This window comes from Argiope bruennichi, chromosome 8 (genome assembly GCF_947563725.1).
Source record: "Argiope bruennichi chromosome 8, qqArgBrue1.1, whole genome shotgun sequence".
In the NCBI taxonomy this organism is placed as follows: domain Eukaryota; kingdom Metazoa; phylum Arthropoda; class Arachnida; order Araneae; family Araneidae; genus Argiope; species Argiope bruennichi.
The window spans coordinates 40,352,691-40,372,443 of record NC_079158.1 but is presented as its reverse complement, the minus strand read 5'-3'; the positions used below and the strand labels follow the sequence as shown (position 1 = coordinate 40,372,443).

The window sequence follows — 19,753 nt, the reverse complement described above, 5'->3', positions numbered from 1 at the left end:
CAATTTATCGAAAGTCCACCTCAGAACGGCAGTGTGGCGGTAACTTCTTACGACCCTGCCCTTTATTGGCCAGACAAGAGAATCGGGGAAAAGGCGGACATTCGCGCCAGGTTATAACCTTTTGTTGGCGATAAGTCGCCAAATGTGACAACCTTCTTTATCATTTTCTAATGACCCTAAAAGCGAAAAATTGATATCTCAAAAGCGACAAATCGCTTCAAAAGCCTCAAACCAAAACAACAGCATGTTCTCACATGATGAAAAATGCATGTTAGTATCAGATAAGAATCTGTAATTCCTGAAATCCAATGCCACTTATTGCAAGATAGGAAGAAAATGTCGATAATCAATGTTATAATCTCGAAATTCACGAAATATATCCTTCATAGATCAGATTTCATTTAGTTTCTGCAATTTTCTAATTAAAGAAATCATGAAGTGAGAATCGAAACTAACTGCAGTTAGACTCCCATCTGGACTGTAAAAGTTATGGAGACTAAAGTTTTCCTCAGTAAGCTGTGTGCCTTTTTCTACTTTAAATCACAATTTGTTAAATTTTCTAAAGCTGGTCTAACCATTGAAATCGCTTTAAAGTGGTAAACAAAACCTTTAAATAAACAACAGAGAAAAAAAAATTTCTTTTTGAAGTCTAGGAATAGAACAGTAGAAAGTAAAACAAAACAATAAAGGCACTACTTTGAATTTCACTGAAAAGAAAAAGAAATTTCCAGACCACGCAAACCGAACTATTTCATGCACAAAGGAACAAATCGGTTTTACTATAGTGACTAAGCCACTCGTGTAAGCCTTCTGGGAACGACAGAATGGACGCTCAAAGATTATTGAACTCATATTTTACAAAAGAACCTAAAACAGTCTGAAAAATTAGGGTTCTTGACCCATGCCTTTTATTTTATTTTTTCATCATCATCCTATTGTGTGAAAAATGCATTAGACCATACATTCCTCGTTCGTAGATGAGACACGCGATGGACGCTACTGTTTCGTGGCCATTGTAATGGAACAATGACCGCTTTATTTCCATATTTTCAAATCCTTTGTTTTTTTTCTTTTTTTCCCATGCCAGTAAACAAAATTAGAAAAAGAAACAATACAGTTCTGTTTGTCTCTATGCCAGTTAACGTGTCTGGCAGCTTATTAAAAAAAGAATAATGGGGGAAATGAAATACGCCTTCTGCAAGGAAAACACTAGCTGACCCATACAAACTGGGGCATGCATGTGGATGCAGGGAACGGCTGAAAAGCACAGAAACTGAAAGAATATTTTTGCTACATCGTGCATTATTCATGATTAAATAGCCTTTTGTGTGTTCAGTGGTGGTTCTACGAAAACAGTAAAGTTCTTTACTTGTATGACCCGTATTTATTTCAAAACATTTCCGTATTCATTCTTGCCGCTTGGTTCAGAATTGAACCAGATTACAACTATGAAATTAAAAATTTCTATCGCCCATGAGGCAGTTTTTTAAACAGGAGACTTCATAGCAAGCGAAGTATTTGGTTTCTTAAGAATATTTAATTATGAAATGGATTAATCTGAATGCTAAAAGCTGTTACTTTATCTGTTTGAGATACATATTGAAATATCAATTGATAACATTATTATTTCTCTTTGATTCAAAATTCAACTGGATTCCGACAATATCAAAAAAGATATATCTTTCTGAACCATGAAACGAAATTATAACACTTTTTTTAGATATTATCTTTCGCGATAAGTAAATAAATTAAGGAAAATTCATACTTATTTGAAACAATTTGAATATTAAATATAAACTATGTTTAGTTAGCTTTCATTATCTTTCTTGGCAAAATTAATTATTTAAAATAATATTTTAAATGGTAGAAAAATCTGCAGTGTAGTAGCACTTAAATACAGTAATAATAATGCAGTAATAATTAAATAATTACTATAATAGTTAAATAATTACTATAATAATTAAATAAATACAGTAATAATTAAATATAGTAAAATAAAAATAATTTCATTTTGACTAGAAATCAAAAAAATTCGATTTATCCTAAACTTAATATAAAACTTAGCATGAAAGAATATGAGAAAAAGGCAGTTTTTCATCTTACAGTAGCAATAAAAATTATTTTTGACATACAACACATAAATACTTAATATTATGTAAAATAAGTGATTTTGATATAGTGGTAACAATTACGATAAAAAAAATTTAAAATATTAACTTCGATAAATAAATAAATAGCTCTAGTTTTACAGTATTTTTGGTACAAATATTGCACATTAAAATTAATGAAATAATACAATTCCTAATTAACCAGTTCAAATTTTTTTAATAAAATGCTTTTTTTTATTATTGGATACATTGCCATTAAAGTCTTCGAGTTTTGGTACAACTCTAGCACATTAAAATTAATGAAATAATACACTTCCTAATTAACACATTCAAAATCTTTTGACAAAATGATTTTTTTACTGGATATATTAAGCATCATTAAATTCTCTTCCAGTAAACCAAGAGCGCTAAAAAAATTTCATTTATAATGAAAGAGGATACGAAGTAAAGATGAAATAAATTAAATGGCAAAAAAATATAAAAATGCAATCTCTAGGTTTGACCTCAAATAAACCAAAATAAATTTAAATAATCGATGCTATTTCAGTGTCATACTTAATGTTATTTCAATTCAAGGGAGCAGAAAGATATTCGAGTTATCGACAAATCAGAATAAACTTTGCAAATACTGTTCTTGAAATTGAAATCCGCCACCATGTCTCCACAGCGCCATTTTATATTAGATATAGGCTATAAAAAACTGATCAAAAATTTTATATTACGGTTCAAATATCCTTTTGAGAAAAAATGAAACAATCCAATCGTCTAAAATGAAACTGACATGGAATGCAAATGCATAGAAAGTGAATAATAATAAGCACATGTACAAATTTTAGTGAAAATAAATTATTTCTACATTTTCAAATTAAGGAAAATAAAATATGTATTTAGCAAAAGTTCCTATTCCATCGACAGGTGCTCAAATTTCATTCATTCGTCTCACTCGTTGTGCTACTGAGTTTTATTCGAGTGTAAATTGACAGGAAATCTTGCAGACATACTGGCATAATTTCAAATGTCTTCTTCGATCTCAAGATTATATAAACCATTGAAATTCCTCACAGAATCAAATTTTTATATACTAAACTCTGACTTCGTACACGAGAAAGCAAAAGAGGGCAAATTTGTAATAAATAGTACAAGCATCTTAAAAAAAACTTTATGTGAAATGTGCTATTGTACATTCAGAAAAAAAAAGAATGAAATTCTTACTCAATTCTTTTTCTTTCATTTATATTATAGAAGTCGTGCGGGAATCAATAAATGAAAATTACTTTATTTTATTCTTTTATCGCAATTGAGCATTCAAAAATGGTGAAATTTTCATCCTTTTGTAACATATTTCTTTTTCAAAAGAATTATTAACTTCTAAAATAAAAGAAAGAAAGAAAGAAAAAAGTCACAAGCATAAACGTGGCCTGGATATAAAAACTGTAGGATAAGTACGGGCGTCCTGAAGACATTTTAACTATGTCATTACTAGTATAAATCCAGCTGCAAAAGCAGCTGGAACAAATTCACATGATTACTGCATGGACCTCAACATAACTAGATTACATCAATAAAATAATAATGTTAAATAAATGATGTGGAAAATAAATGACATTAATTATTGTGTTGAAATGTAGGTCTGTCAAATAGATTGCGCAAACATAGAAAAAAAATTATAAAATTAACATTCTATTTAACTCCTTATTTAGATAAGAGATGTAGCAAAACAGTTAAAATGTTCGACCAAGAAGGAACAGTGTTTTTGGAGGTGCACAAGTCCCAGTACACCCCAAAATATAAGGAAAATAACTAATCTGTACTCTTTATTTCTCCCTTTTTTTAACACTGTTTAACTTTCTTTGTGTCGGAAAAAATTTATTATTATTTATTTTCATTATTAGACTTCAATATTCATAAGAAGAAAACACTTTTGGTTTAGTACATTTTCCCAAAATGCTTCCCTTTAATTTCGTTGTACCAATTATTTTGATACAGATAAGCTATTTGGAGCATTTTTACCAGCTCTCTTACCTTATCTTGAACGTAATTACCAGGTAAAGCACCATCATGGCGTAAATACTGTATTATTAATGCAACTGGAGTTAGGAGACATCATTTATATTTTCGTAAAACTAAAAAAAAAAAAGAAGAAGAAGAAGACTAAATTCATTACAAAAAAGAATCTAAGAATTTTTTTTAGTTCTGTAGATGGAAAGTTTAAATTCAAGAGAACTGTAAAGAAATAAAACTTACAAAAATTTTCTACCCAGAAAAAATTAAAGAAAATACATCCAAATCTAACATGTATATTCTATTTAAAATTTTCACTCAAGATTTTATTCGCCAATTTTGAAAACTTCTCCCAATTTGCTGCTGCTTTCTATTGGCTACTGAACAATAGTAGAAATCAAATTTATTGATCTTCTTTTAGAACAATATGATGATATGGCATGGATTGTTAATGTGTTGGAATTGGAATAATTGGCGGAATTTTACATTCTGTCATTTCCCTTTAATTATCTTGGTCCTTATACGGCCACAGTGATTTATGATGCATATAATGATTCCTTACATTGCTACTCCAATTTGTATATTTTCTTTATGCTATATATTTTCATTTAATATGAACATTTGTCTCCCCATTCTCGCTGCAACTGTTTTCTATGTTGGATGATTTTTGTATTCAGCCTTTTTATCTTTACTTTAATTATTATTTACTAGCCGCCTTTGGCGACCAGCCGGTTCGCCAATCTCAATGTTCGTTAAAATTTTAATAATTAAATATTTTATGCAATTTCTACTTTAATAGCTTCTTCATCAAAATATTTGAAAACTTCAAATTTTGATTGTCATATAATTCATTCATAATATTATAAAAGCCTTCAGTCATAACGTAATATGTATCTCTCTCATTTTCTGTTAGCACCCGTAGAATTTATGCTTTAAATTAAAGTGGAAAGAATTAATCTTCAATTAATATAATAATATTTTTTACTGAAACAAAGCATTTTTTTTATAATCTGATTACTGAAAATAGAGTCACTCAGCGTTTAAACTTTATGGGCACTAAAGAATATCTTTTTTAGTTTATGTAATATCTCAAGAGTTTGTCAACAAAATTTTCTTAGATTCATTATGAGCAGATCGATTCATTAACAATGTTTGAATTTAAATGCATCAAACACTAAGAAAATAAAACGAATCGTTTAAAATAAACGGTTGAAAACAGGCTTTAAAAAAACTACTTAAAAAACGATGTACTTAAAACTATAAGCATATACAAAAAATATATAACTGACATAAATACAATTTACTTACAAAAGCATGCAACTAACCCAAAAATAATTTAAATCGTCCATTGATAACGGTTGTCATGGCAACAAGCAGAACAGAATGCGCATTTTCTTCCCCAGTTACGTAACGCAAATACGTGATTTTTTCTACGCCAGTTGGGGTAACGCTATGCGGATTAGACATTTTTAATTTCCTTTATTCTGTTTTATTTTAATTCAAAAGTACTTCAGAATGAATCTGAAAGATCGATTAATTAACAATGTTTAATTTTAAATGCATCAAACATTAAGAAACTAAACAGAATCGATTGAAATAATCCGCCGGGAAATTTTAACCCTAGCCTCATTACTGTTGGGAGAAAAAAAAACTGAAGCCTTTCTCATTTGGCGGTGGGGAAAATGGAAGATTTTTTTGGCGGAAAAGTTGGCGGTGGGGAAAATGGAAGATTTTTTTGGTGGGAAAGTTAGTTTTAAATTAATAATTAAAATTCTAATTAAAAATTCGAAAAAAGGAACCCCAGGTGCACATTCCCAACCTCCAAGGTATACATGTACCAAATTTGGTAGCTGTAGGTCAAACGGTCTGGCCTGTAGAGCGCCAACACACACACACACACACACACATTGAGCTTTATTATAAGTATAGATTAATGTTGCTTTGCTATTAAATAAGAATTCATATGTAAGAGAGGCAATATGAATTGTCAACTTCCGAATTTTGAAACTGCGATTGCTTAATTCTGCATATGTTTGATGAATTTCCAAAATGTGATCTATTTCGAATGTTGATTAAATAATACTTCTTTTTTTGGGGGGGGTTAATATCGAGATTCATTTGTCTATAATAATCATTTGATATGTCATTTTGATCTGGATTTTTTTTAGTGAAGGAAATTGTATTTCAGGCTTTGCTAAACAATTTTTACAACAATGCTGAGTTCCAAATTGAAGAATTGAAATAGACTGTCTATATGAGAAATATCCCTGAATAACATAGAAAATATTTGGAGACTTGTGAGATTAGTAACATTTCTTCAACCTTTTTTTTTTAATATTTAACATTTCATATTAACTCTACTGCTTTTGTTGTTCCTATTTTTAGATAATTGACTTCTTAATTAATCAATAATGCTGAATTAAATCATTTCTAGAAGTAAATTGGATATCTATTTTCCTTGTTAATTTCCTTGACTAACTGGACTGATTGGTAAATTGGACTTAACTTTCCTTGTAAGAATTACAATGTGCATTTGCCTGAGCACAATAAGATACTTTTATATATTAATACGACATGATATGTTGATATGCATGAACAAATATTTGTATATCTTTACTTGTTACCCACACATGATAGAAACTAACGACTATTACTCAAAGTTCTGTTACATCATAAAAAATAGAATATAATGTACAAATAAAACAATAGCCCTAAAAATTTGTAAATAATTATAAATAAAACAAAAGAACTCTGATATTTATTATTTAAATTAACATTTCTTTAAAAGAGGATTCGAGTTAAAAATTAATATAGAAATTGAATATCAATAATAAATTAAAATAGTTTATAAATTATACCCTGAACCAAAAGTGTTCATATGTCATAATCAAGCACTTTATTTTTTCTCATCCAAAGACTGTAAAGCATTTATAAAAACAGTAAAATATGCAGAAAGAGCGCGGTGATTCAGATGCAGAATCTATATGAGAGATCACATTTACCGAATATGCACCTGTCAAGTCACATCAGCTTCTGTACACACATATTATTTAAACATTTCATTAGCAACACTTCTGCTCAACATTTTCCTTGGAAGTCTCAAGAAAATCGGAACGAAACCAAAGTTATGTAGTTATGTATGGACTATTCCATTACAGACAATGTACATAATAGTATTTATAGCTTCATGGACATGAGGTGCCTCTAATTAAGTTGTCCGGTACAAACTGCATGTGTGCAACGGACTCAGAGTCAGGAGGGGGAATGTGATCATGACTCCCAATTCTCATTACTCCAACTGAGGTTTTGTTATTGTAAAGAGAAGAGAACTCTCTCTTCCTGGATATGTTATATATAGATATTGAACTAATTGAGAATCAAGAATCATTCATTCAGAATCAGCCATTTATAGTTCAGCTGGTATTTATTTTCTCAAACCCAACAAGTGAAATTTGCTCGATATATATATCGATGAAAATGGTCAGCAGAATTTAAAAAGAAAATTATTTAAACATCCGTCTCAAACATTCATGCAGCTTCAAAACAAGACATTAATTTAACCAAATTAGCTAGCAAAAACCATAACAGCAATGGATTCGACTTATTGTTTTTTATATTGATTTGATATAAAACATTGCATTTCACTTAAACATCAAAATTCATTTTAAACTGCGAATTTTTTTGTTTGTGACAAAACAAGATACACGAGGAGAACCACCTATCGAAAATTGAGCAAAATATATCAACCTAGGATTTAACTTCAATCCGTTTACAAAGATAACATCATAATTTATGGCCATCTGTTATTTCTGAATTAAGTCATCAAAAGCGAGAAAAATAAAATCAGCACGAGGTTTTTCTCAGCGTCTGAAGATGATTCATACTGAAATCATTCCAATTCAGGTATTCACCTACTTGAATTCGCGGAAATGATCGCACCAGGTAAAAAACACATTTTTCATTCGCATTTAAAGACAAATAATAAAATTGTTCCCAAACCAGTTGAAAATTCTTTCATAATGAATCATCATCAAATTTATTTTTTCCTGAACTTTGTTAAGAAACACATTCACAATGCCTCGTTTAAATGAAAACAAATCTAATAGAGTCCTTCTTCAATAAACTCATATTTCAAACATTATTCAAAGCTTCGAAAATTGGAAAAGGGAGCATTTTGTATAATAGTTGTTTTAAAATATGATTTTTGTGATAAAAAATATTTCATCACTTTTTTTATTTAATTATAACTTCGATTTGCTATATGCTGAAAAGATAACATCTAATTATTTCTTATATATATATATATATATATATATACATTGTCTCACAAAAGTGATGGGACACTTGTGCTTTACAAAAGGAAACTGTAATAAAATAAATAAATAAACATGTAGAAAAATTTTTTGGGTGTGTTTCATATTTAAAGTTAGTAACAATTATTACATAACATACATTTTGTCAAAATATTAAAATATTAATTTAATAAAAATACAATTGTTTAGAACGGAGCAAAAAATGGCTCACATAAGTGATGGGACACTTACTTTTCCATCAAATATTTATCCAAAAATTTTACTTTTTAAAAGGTTTTAATATTTTGTTGGATTTCCTTTTACTTTTAAAACATGATTTAATCTTCTTGGGATGGTTTCGACTCATTTTTTTTTTGTGATTTCTGGAGTGATTTTACCCCATTCTTCTTGAAGCATCGATTTCAATTGTTGTTTTGAAGAAATGGTGTGTTTGCGAATTCTTGATTCCAATTCTTGCCAAATATTCTCTATGGGATTTAAGTCTGGAGATTGTGGTGGTGTTTTAATTATTTCAGGATAGTTATACAGCAGCCAGCGTCTAACGTTCAAAGCAGTGTGCTAGGGGTCATTGTCCTGGTAGAATTTAAAATCTTTATGAAGGTTCAATTTTCGTGCTGAAAATTTCAAATTTTGCTTTAAAATGTCAATATACTTGTACTGATCCTTTATACTGTCAATAAAAACAAGATTACCAACGCCAGCGGACGACATACACCCCCATACCATAACTCCTCCTCCACCATGTTTTACTGTTGGCACTAAGTTCTGTTTGCGAAATTCTTCCCTGGGTTTTGTCCACACCAAGATTCTATCGTCAGAACCAAATATATTAAATTTACTCTCATCAGCAAATATAACTTTATTCCAGTAGTCAGAATTCTTATTTATGTTGGATTTTGCGAAAGCTAGTCTGAGTTTTCTATTCTTTTCACTTACGAAGAATTTTTTCCTAGCTACTCTACCGTGATAACCAGCAGATCGAATTATCCTTCTAATAGTCTGTGGATTAACAATTATTCCATATAATGCTTGTAAATCTGCAGCAACTTTAGGAGCACTCTTTCTTGGATCTTTTTTAATATTTCGAACGATAATTCGCTTTATTCCATTGGATAGCTTTGATGGTCGGCAGGTCTTCTTTTATCCTGAATAATATGATTCTTTTTATATCGTTTAATGCTATTGAAAACTGTTGAATGACTCAAGTTAACTGTTTCAGCAGTTTTTCTTCCACGTTCAATATGCAAATTAATAACTAATTTTCGAATTTCAGGCGAAGTTTCTTTTCGTTTAGCATTCATGGCTGCACATAGCTAAAAAAACACAAAAATTCAAAAACGAACTGGAGAGAAATACTGCAGACGACTTTATATTTATAAATTATTGCCAATTGCTTTTGAGTAAAAATAAAACCACCAAAAATATTTTTATTGCTTATTTTAGACAATTTTTGATGCATATCTAATGGTGTCCCATCACTTATGTGAGCTATTTTTTGCTCCGTTCTAAACAATTGTATTTTTATTAAATTAATATTTTAATATTTTGACAAAATGTATGTTATGTAATAATTGTTACTAAATTTAAGTATGAAACACACTCACAAAAAATACATGTACATGTTTTTTTAATTCATTTTATTACAGTTTCCTTTTGTAAAACACAAAAGTTCCATCACTTTTGTGAGACACTGTATATATTAAAACATTCAGATGGAGATGAGATTTAAACATATTTACCGATTCTTCCCATTATCGGCCACTTTTTTTTTCTTTGTTTCTCATATATGAGCTCTATATTTTGTTATATTATGATCAATTATTATTTCTAAAGATAAAGAAAAATTATCTTTACTTTTCAAAAACTTAAAATTGTGGCGTCCTTTTCGTCTTCTAACAATAGTTAAAACCGCATAAAATCGACAGCATAAGTACATTAATTTATAAATATTTTTCGATAACTACTTTTCTTTATTTTATTTCCTTGTCGGTTCTTTACTTTTTGCTGCTACTTTCATATGTTGCGGACAGATGAACAATAATGAAATTATTTTGAAAAATAAATAAAGTAAGCCAGTGGGAATGTGTCCCCAAATTTCTCGCATACTTTCTAATATATTTATCATGCCTGAAAACGACCTGCATGGTATTGGCGTACAATAATTACAAAATATTAACTTTTGGCGGGAATTTAGTATTTTGATTAAATCTATCGGGTCCTACTTGGAGATTTTTTTGGCAATTCATCCCTGGCATGCGGTTACTAGTATCAAAAAACCAGATTTGTATTTTAGATTCATCGCTTTTCTCAACGGATTGAAACAAAACTTTGATACCAAACTGCACTTGTAGACACAAAATTCCATACCAAATTTGATATGTTTAAGTCATTACGTTTTTTAGTTATCGCGTTTACTTATTTTTGAAAGTACAGACCGACAGATGGTCAACCGATTGTTAGATTTGGTTTTAAAATTTGACAGATGTCTACACTATATATATTAAATCTGTATCCGAATTTTCTCTGCCTAGCTCTTTTCGTTTTGTAATCATCGTGTTAACTTATATTCGAACAGCTGCACAAACGGACTTCCTCTGAACAGATTTTACTCAAAATTTGACAAATATCTGCAAATATGGTGCAAATTGCATATACCTAATTCCATCCGTCTAGTTCAAAGCGATTTTGAGTTATCTTTATTACAGACCAACAGGCATACATTTTTCGAATTTTTTGACGATTACAAACAGTATTTTCTCTCTCTCACACTTTTCTTCCAAAGTTAAAAAAAAAAAACACTATTACTGCTTGAAAAATTGGAAGGACTGACCACCTCACTGGAATTTTCTCAGATACTCTTCAATAAAGGTCTTATCTGTCTCCCTCTGCAAAAAATTGCAGACCTCTGTTAAAATCACGGAAAATTTCTTTGGTCTGAATCAGCATTTTTACTGAATCTGCATACTTTCTGTTTTTTTAATCCTCCCAAAATTTGACATTAACTACAATTAAAGTTGCAAAATCACAAATCGAATTTCAATCATTTGTTTACATGCATGCGAGAGTACAAACCTACAGGTGGTGAACTTCTTGACGTATTCGATTCCAATTTTGATGCAGATTAACTACATTTAAATGCTAAATATGTATACTAATTTTTATCATTATAGCTATTTACGTTTTGTTTCATACTCGTTGTATCCTGAAAGATGGAGCAGATAGGATCCTACAATGGATCTTTTACAAATCTAAATAGAAATATATAAATTTGATTGTAAATCCATATGCCAAATTTCATACGTCTTGTTCAAAGTTTTTTCAATTATTAAGTTCACAGACACAGACAAACATAATTTCAAAAATTCTTTTTAGTACTCAGTTTTGTGAAGAACGGAGGAGATTCGTCAAAATCTAAATTTCAAATTTTTTGACACTTGAAGTACTTTCTCGTATTCTTCGTATGCCTCTCACCGAAAGAAGGCACTTCAGAAAAGAGGATGAGATGCTTTAGGCATGGTGGTTGGTTGGTTGGTTCTCAGCACCTGGGTGAGCACAGAAATTGTGTGGGGTTCTACTACCCCCTACCTATGATGCGACATGCTTCCCACGATACAGTGCCCGACGATGACTCTTAGGACTCAACCTGCCGGCGTCCTGGCATAGGGGTAGCGCGTCTTCTCCGTAATCTGGGCCTCCTGGGTTCGAGTCCCGGTTTGGGCATGGTTGTTCTTCCGTTGTTCTATCTGTGAGATGTGCAAATGTGCCCTCCTGTAAAAAGGAGTTGTGCAAGCGAATGAGTGATGCGTGAGTAGCAAAGTCGTACTCTTGGCCTTAGTTGGCGCTACTAAACAAACAAGAGACGCCCCCTCTCCCCCCCACCGGCTTAAAATGGCTGTCTTCGTAACAGCGGGCTCGTCCATGGCAAGTGCCATAAGAAACAACAACAACAGGACTCAACCTTATATCCCGCCAATACTATCGTAGCGGCCTGGTCATTTAGATTCGCCTCAGGGCTGTCAGAGTTGTCAATGTGTGATGTACTTCCCTTGTCAATGTGTGATAGAAAATAAAAATATGTTTTTGAAAAATGTATTCATTAAATGCAATCAGTATGCAGGATATATAGTAATTAGTTTATCCCCAGGAATAGAGAATCGATGCAAAATACTTATAAATATTGTTTATGAAAAATATTTTTCTTATTATTTAGTAACAAATGAATTGCCAAATATTTTCTTAAATATCCATCATACTGAAATATAATACTAGAAATAGCATAGACTCTATGTTGTGTACTATCTCTACCATTATCCTTCTATGTTGAATAGTATCTCTAACATTATCCTTCTATGTTGAATAGTATCTCTAACATTATCCTTCTATGTTGAATAGTATCTCTAACATTATCCTTTATGGTAACTAAACTAAGCACATCAAAACGGCAGAAAGGCAGAGCAGTTTACCGGAAACCGCAAGTATTCGCGAAATTGCTGGGGTCGTTACAAGAACGTCGTACCATACGGTAGTTTACTCCTCCATACGTTACTTAGTTATGGACGAGTAAATGTTCCCATAGCTTTAAGACCCCTTTTCCGGTTCGTTGATCTCCCTGCAAACACAGCAAGGATTAAAAGAAAAGTATTAAATATGTAGTTCAAACATACCAGATTCAAAGAGTAACAAGGATATTATGTGGTTATAGGATAAAACAAGCATAAAAAACAGACTTTTATAATAGGAAACATGTTTTTATAGTAAAACAAATTTTTAATATGTTGTGGTTTGTCCGGAATATTCAACTATTTACAACTTCCGATTGTTAAAGCTTACGAATAACACTTCCCTCGAGATTCTAAGAAAAGGTTGACAAAAGCAAATAATGTGGTAATTTAAGAAATCAAAACTTACTATACAAGATATCCAAATAATGTTAGAAGACACAGACGTTTGACTTGAAGCCAGCCCACTGACTCTCTTCACACCACTCCAGTATGAATCTGGGAAACGATATTGCTGATTATTTTATAAAGTAATAACAATCAATCTTGTATTTCATTTTTTCCTTTATGTTTTATACCTAACATATATATTGACTCCAGTATGAATCCGGGAAACGATATTGCTGATTATTTTATAAAGTAATAACAATCAATCTTGCATTTCATTTTTTTCCTTTATGTTTTATACCTAACATATATTTGACTCCAGTATGAATCTGGGAAACGATATTGCTGATTATTTTATAAAGTAATAACAATCAATCTTGAATTTCATTTTTTCCTTTATGTTTTATACCTAACATATATATTGACTCCAGTATGAATCTGGGAAACGATATTGCTGATTATTTTATAAAGTAATAACAATCAATCTTGCATTTATTTTTTTCCTTTATGTTTTATATCTAACATGATCATTCATATTATGTCCTCATTTAAGTATTAAGTATTATTTGTGCTTTGTGCTTGATTTATAATACCACGTTCTCCAATTAATAGCAATGACCGGGGGTGACAAATATTTGAGTTCAATAGCTCAGTGAACCCTCCAACACAATGGCGTAAGAAATATATTATTTTAAATGAAAGGCCTGAATGTTAAGTTTTAAAAACGTGAGATATCACCATACGTACTTTAAATAAAATAAAATTTTAAATCATGTTCATAATTATTTTTTATTTTTAATGATTGATCAAGAGTTTTCTTTCCTGTATTATTCAACGTGACTGAATTTCTCTCTAAAATTATTTTAGGCATCTCGTTCTTCTATCTTCAGATTTTTGATTTAAAAAAAATACTTTTTAGCACATTAATGTGAATGAATTCCTATGATCTTTTTTTATTGCTTACTCGTCTTTATTACAAAGAGAAAGTATTGTTATCACCGAAAAAAATTGACCAAGAGATTTTTGACGAATCTCTAAGCTTCAGTCATCACCGAAAAACATAATTTTGAAACTATATCTGTCTGTAATTCTGTACAAACGATAACTCAAAAATGCTTCGAGCTATATTCATAAAGTTATATGATAAAATGTGAAGATCTATTGCTAATTTTGAAGGAAATTCATTCAAAAGAAATCCGAATGCCTGTTTTGTATCAAATTTGGAACCAAAGCCGTCAAGAATTTGTCTATCTTTCTTCAGGCATGAAAACTCGGTAACTGAAATATAATTTATATAATTTTTTATTCATATAAATAAAAATTGGTATATGATCTTGTAACAAGAACTTTATTAGCTCTATATGAAATCTTTATTTCAAAGGGCCGGAAAATTCCAAAATAAATGTTTGATTTTCTGGTACATGTTACTAACCACAAGGCAGCGATTAAACGTAAAAAAATCACAGTCTAGTTTCATTAAAAGAGGTAAATTCACACCAAAGATCGATCTTTCGTAATCATTGTTCTATAGTGATCTGCAGTTAATACACAAGTACCATTTTCTTTATAAAGCACACAACACTCATGCGTGAAAATAAATATCTAGGCATTCATGGCATTTATGGTCTAGTCCAAGGTTCACAATTTTAAGGGCAAAGAAAGGGGTAAATAACGCATATATTAGAGAATATGAGGGAAAATTTTATTCGGACTCCCCCGCTGTTTTTTCTTATTTAATGTCTTTTCTTCAATTTATTATCTGATAGTTTCAATTAAAATAAATCAAAATTAAACTAAAATTAAATTATTAGTTGATAATTAAACTGAAAATATTAAAATACTGAATATTGTAATCGAAAACACACTATTGTGTAGAGTTTCAAATCATTAATATATCAGAACGTGAGTAAAAATTCGATTTCGAAATTTTTTGTTTATAAATAAAAAATACGAAATCATAGAGACCATGTAATTTTTTTAGAAAAATTTAAATATAAATTTTGGGAAATGCCACCTATTAACAAAAGGTATCAATGGAAAAAGAAATCAAGTTTACAACCTTTGGTAATTCTTCTTTGTTACTATACCTTGAAATTGTTTTTATTTTTATTTTATTTCGTTGTGTCACGTTTTTGGATGGCGTTTAAAGCAAACTCAAAATGGTTGTCAGCAATTAGATTGTCCGTGTTGAGTGTCAAATATTTCAAGTAATATATATTATCACAAACATGAAGAACAAATTAAAATCAGCATTTTTATAGATTCTATTTCTAATCTCAAGGATTAATTTTAAGGGAATGCTGATTAACGAAATATACAATTACAAATGTGGAATGAATTAAATCCTAGCTCTTAGCAAATCGTCTTTATTATTATAATTTGAAACAGTTTGTTTAGATTAGGTAATAATGACGATCCATTTTGAACTAATATTAAGTATTGATACAAATTTTAAGTAACTGTCAGCAGATAGTATGTCAGTAGCGAATTTCAGATGTTGAGAAAAAGGTATATTATCACAAACGTGAAGAACTGACAGGATCATTAGGTATTACTGAGATGGGAATGTTTCCAGTCCTGACTTATAAATATAAAATTCAGGCTTTCTTTGATCATTCTACACAATAGTTTAAGAGTGTAGCGAATTGGAATGAGCAAGGATAGAACCTGGGACCTTGTGGTTCGCAGTCCAGTAACATGACCACGATACAAAAGCAATTGCTCGTGCAGCGTAGTTGTTAACTGGCTTAAAAGCTATTCACTACAGACTCTCCCTCCTGTGAGTCGGAGATGAGACGAATGATATGACTGTTAAGTGATGATGTATTAGTTGCTGATTCTAATGCGCCTGTACCCATTTGAGTAGCTCCAAGCGTTATTGGAGAGCGTGTGTAGGTGAGTGGCTGCTGATGCGTCAAGTGAGGCTGACGACTTTGGTTACGGATGGCGCCACAACAGCTGTACGAAGGTTGAAGGTTTATCGTCCGAGTTCACCAATGTGGCGAATTGAGATAAGCAAGGATAGAACTTGAGACCTTGTGGTTCGCAGTCCAGTAACATTACCATGATACAAAAGCAATTGCTCGTACAGCATAGTTTTTAACTGGCTTATAAGCTATTCACTACAAGAGCTTCAGAGCAGGATAACCATCCTATTTTGGCGCAATAGGATAAACTGAACCATTACTTCTGGTCCTGTCAAATAAACAAAAGTTGCCAGATCTTTTCAAACTGATAGCTCTTTCAGTCGGTATCAACACATTTTCCTTGTCTGTGGGACCAAATCACGTGACGTCTTAATCCTCTTAAGTCTGACTGTACATGCCTTACGTTTTGTTACAAGCATAACATATCTTACGTTTTGTTACAAGCTGTATTCAATAGCAGACTTGGATATTTTGCTGTCTTGTACTGTATCTATTATGAGGCATCTTAACTGGTTAATTTAGTTTCACTTTTTAATATATTTTTATCTTAATCTTCTTGTCAATGATTTATTTTGGATTAAATCATTAACTTTGAGAAAATGAACTTTATGTATGTATTTATTCAGACTCAAGACTTCGGGGTAATCATGTTTATATAAAAATTTCGTTGAGGCTGAAATTCGAAGTTTATAACAATTATAGTAATCAGAGAAATTATACTTGATAAAATATTAATATTATCAGTGCATTTGATATATTTTCCAAATTTATTTGTTTGAAAACTTGTATAGGGGAAAAGAAGCTTTTAACTGATTGGCTATAAGCAATTGTCAGCCTAGCAGCCCTAAATAGCTGCCTAGTCGGAAATCCGCCACTATCTCTATCTCTTTTACTTTCTTATACAAAATATAGGGTGTCCCCTAAAATCAGTTATAACTATTTTCACAAACGTGGTATAACCAATGGGTGTTGTTGTTAATACCTATCCATCGCACCCAGTAGCGCATGGTCACTTTACTAAACATAGACACTAGTTTGTGGTAGTAATAGTCGATTCAGATTAATGTCTCAGATTAATGTGAAGTATAAGACTTTAATGGACACCCTACATATCAGATATATTAAATAAAAATATACAAGGAATTTTTCGCCTTGACCGTACAAGATAATTATATAAAATTCGACCTTTCACCTTACCAGAGCCCAAAGCAGAAAAGACATAGATGGCGCCTCAATTCTTGGGAATAAATCAGTTCTATATCTTGTTTAAACAAGTCCAGATTATGGAAGCTCAAATCTAATTGCACTCTAATTAAACAGGGAATTTTTCGCCTTGCCCATACAAGATAATTATATAAAATTCGACTTTTGATCTTACCAGAGCTCAAAGCGGAAAAGACATAGATGGCGCCTCAATTCATAGGGATAACTCAGTTCTATATCTTGTTTAAACAAGTCCAGATGATGGAAGCTCAAATCTAATTGCACTTTGGAACTGAAACGCTGGTGGAAAAATTTATCATATAAAATTTATCATTAAAAATAAGCAAAACAACATTGATGGGATTTAATAAATTACCTTACACATTATTGACAACTTCTAAATAAATAAAATGATCCATCCCCTCCCCCCTTTGAGCGCTCATAATAATGAGCGCTAATTGCCTTATATACCTGAAAGAAGATGTAAAAAATTTCTTTTGAAAAAGGAAAAATATCCCTTGAACATCAAAATTAACATGAAAGGTAGAAGAAAAAATGTGAAATTGACAAGAATAGTCTAACGTTATTTTAAATGCATTTAAGACATACACTTTTTAAACTAAAATGTGCAGACAAATTCACTTCAAATTTAAAGCAACAAAATATCACAATCTTAAATATCATTTTTTTCAAAATTTAAAATATTTCATACTTTTTATTTTAAGATATAGATATTTCTTTTATAACATTTCACTACAAAGATAACATTTAAATAAAATATATACTACTAATAACTTAATAACAGTTGTATTTTAATCAAAAGGGTAGATCATCGAATTGTCTAAATGGATATTTTGCATTAACATCATAGTTTCTAAATTTAGATCTTAAAACTTCTTTATCAACTATGAGATAATATCTGATTGCTATTTTTGACCAAATCACTGTTTGGCGCTTATTTTAATCGAAATACCTAAATAAATTTTTAATATTAACAACAAAATTTTTCAAACTTATTAATAATAGATCTTTTAAAAAAATACTGAAAGCTAATAAATAACTCATGCTTTTCAGATTTCTTCAAAATAGACTTAACAATAAACGTGCGAACAACCTATTTATTGTTTTCAATCTTATGTTTCCCACCGTCTAACGCCAAACAGGAGTCCAATCCTAATCTTTTCTGAATAATTCACACGTTCCTTCACATGAAGTAGAAAATTTCTCAAAATTATACAGGCAGTTAATGACATTATCCAATCATTAAACTTTTAATGTTTCCTGGAAGTAGTTTCCATGCGAATTTTTTCAGTATTCAAGTATAGGCATGAGCATTTTTTATTACCGATTATTATCTAGGCATAGTCTTTGCGAACCCTTCATCACATGTTATGAGCTTCCTGGAGCGATAAGGTATTCCGTTTAAAATCAGACGACCGCAGAGTGACCTGTAATGTCTACTATAGACTGTCTTCCCGTTCCCTACAAGTCATTGGCCATCCAGCAACATCCATCTTGGTGGCTTGAGCCTTTCGTTGTGGTTTCGGAACCGGTCGCCTTGGGTTTTGTTTTTTAACATCTATCCCAGAAGCTGCGTTTCCTGGTTGGGGAAGTCTGCATTTGAATAACCTTGAATGACATCATGCGAACTCATTTCAAAAAATTTATTTTGTTCTTTAGAGGAACTTCATTCTCTTGTGCAAAGAGAAATTTTAAATTTTTAAAGCCGCCTCAATCAGGAAGTGTTTTCAGACAAGATTTTTCAATGACAGACGGTATGTCTGGTTTGGTATAAAAACCAGAAGGGTGGTTTTGTTTTCTTCTTTTTCTTCTACTTCGTCCCCCCTCTAACGGTTTAAGTTTTCACATTTGATTGAAAATTAAATCTTCCGGTTTTGTGCCTTTGCTTTTAAACGATAATTATATCTCTTTTTCTTTTGTTAATAGTTTCAGGTGCGTCGTGGGAAATCTTTCTTAACAATTGATGCTTAGATTCAAAACATCCTGTTCTGAAAGGCGTATCCGGAAAAAGTATGTGAATGATTCATAACGTTTGCAGTTGTCAGTGTTGAAATATGCCCACATAACATTCTTCAAAAATATACTACTATAAAGTTTACATTTGAAGAAAGGAAAACATATAAATTTCAAAAATGTATATAGTTCTAAGTAAAGTATGTAGTTCTAAATTCTTTATAATAAAGTTATTTTAAGAATATAGTTCAATTTTTTAAAGAGTACTGCGTACTTTATTTTGCTTTCGAAGTACAGAAAAAGTATTGCACTTGTCAAAATATTCGAATTCGAGCTTTTGA

The 19,753-nt window shown here is 30.8% G+C and overlaps 1 long non-coding RNA gene across 1 annotated transcript in view; it reads right to left on the bottom strand.

Annotated features, from left to right (window-relative positions):
• Positions 1 to 18,953, bottom strand: part of LOC129980892 (uncharacterized) — a 52,479-nt gene extending 33,526 nt beyond the window's left edge. Inside the window, exons 1-3 of the long non-coding RNA XR_008785278.1 lie at positions 18,784 to 18,953; positions 17,614 to 17,738; positions 13,331 to 13,419 (exon numbers count right to left, since the gene is read on the bottom strand). This is a non-coding gene — a long non-coding RNA (uncharacterized LOC129980892). The remainder of the gene's footprint in view (positions 1 to 13,330; positions 13,420 to 17,613; positions 17,739 to 18,783) is intronic.
• Positions 18,954 to 19,753: the final 800 nt, after the last annotated feature.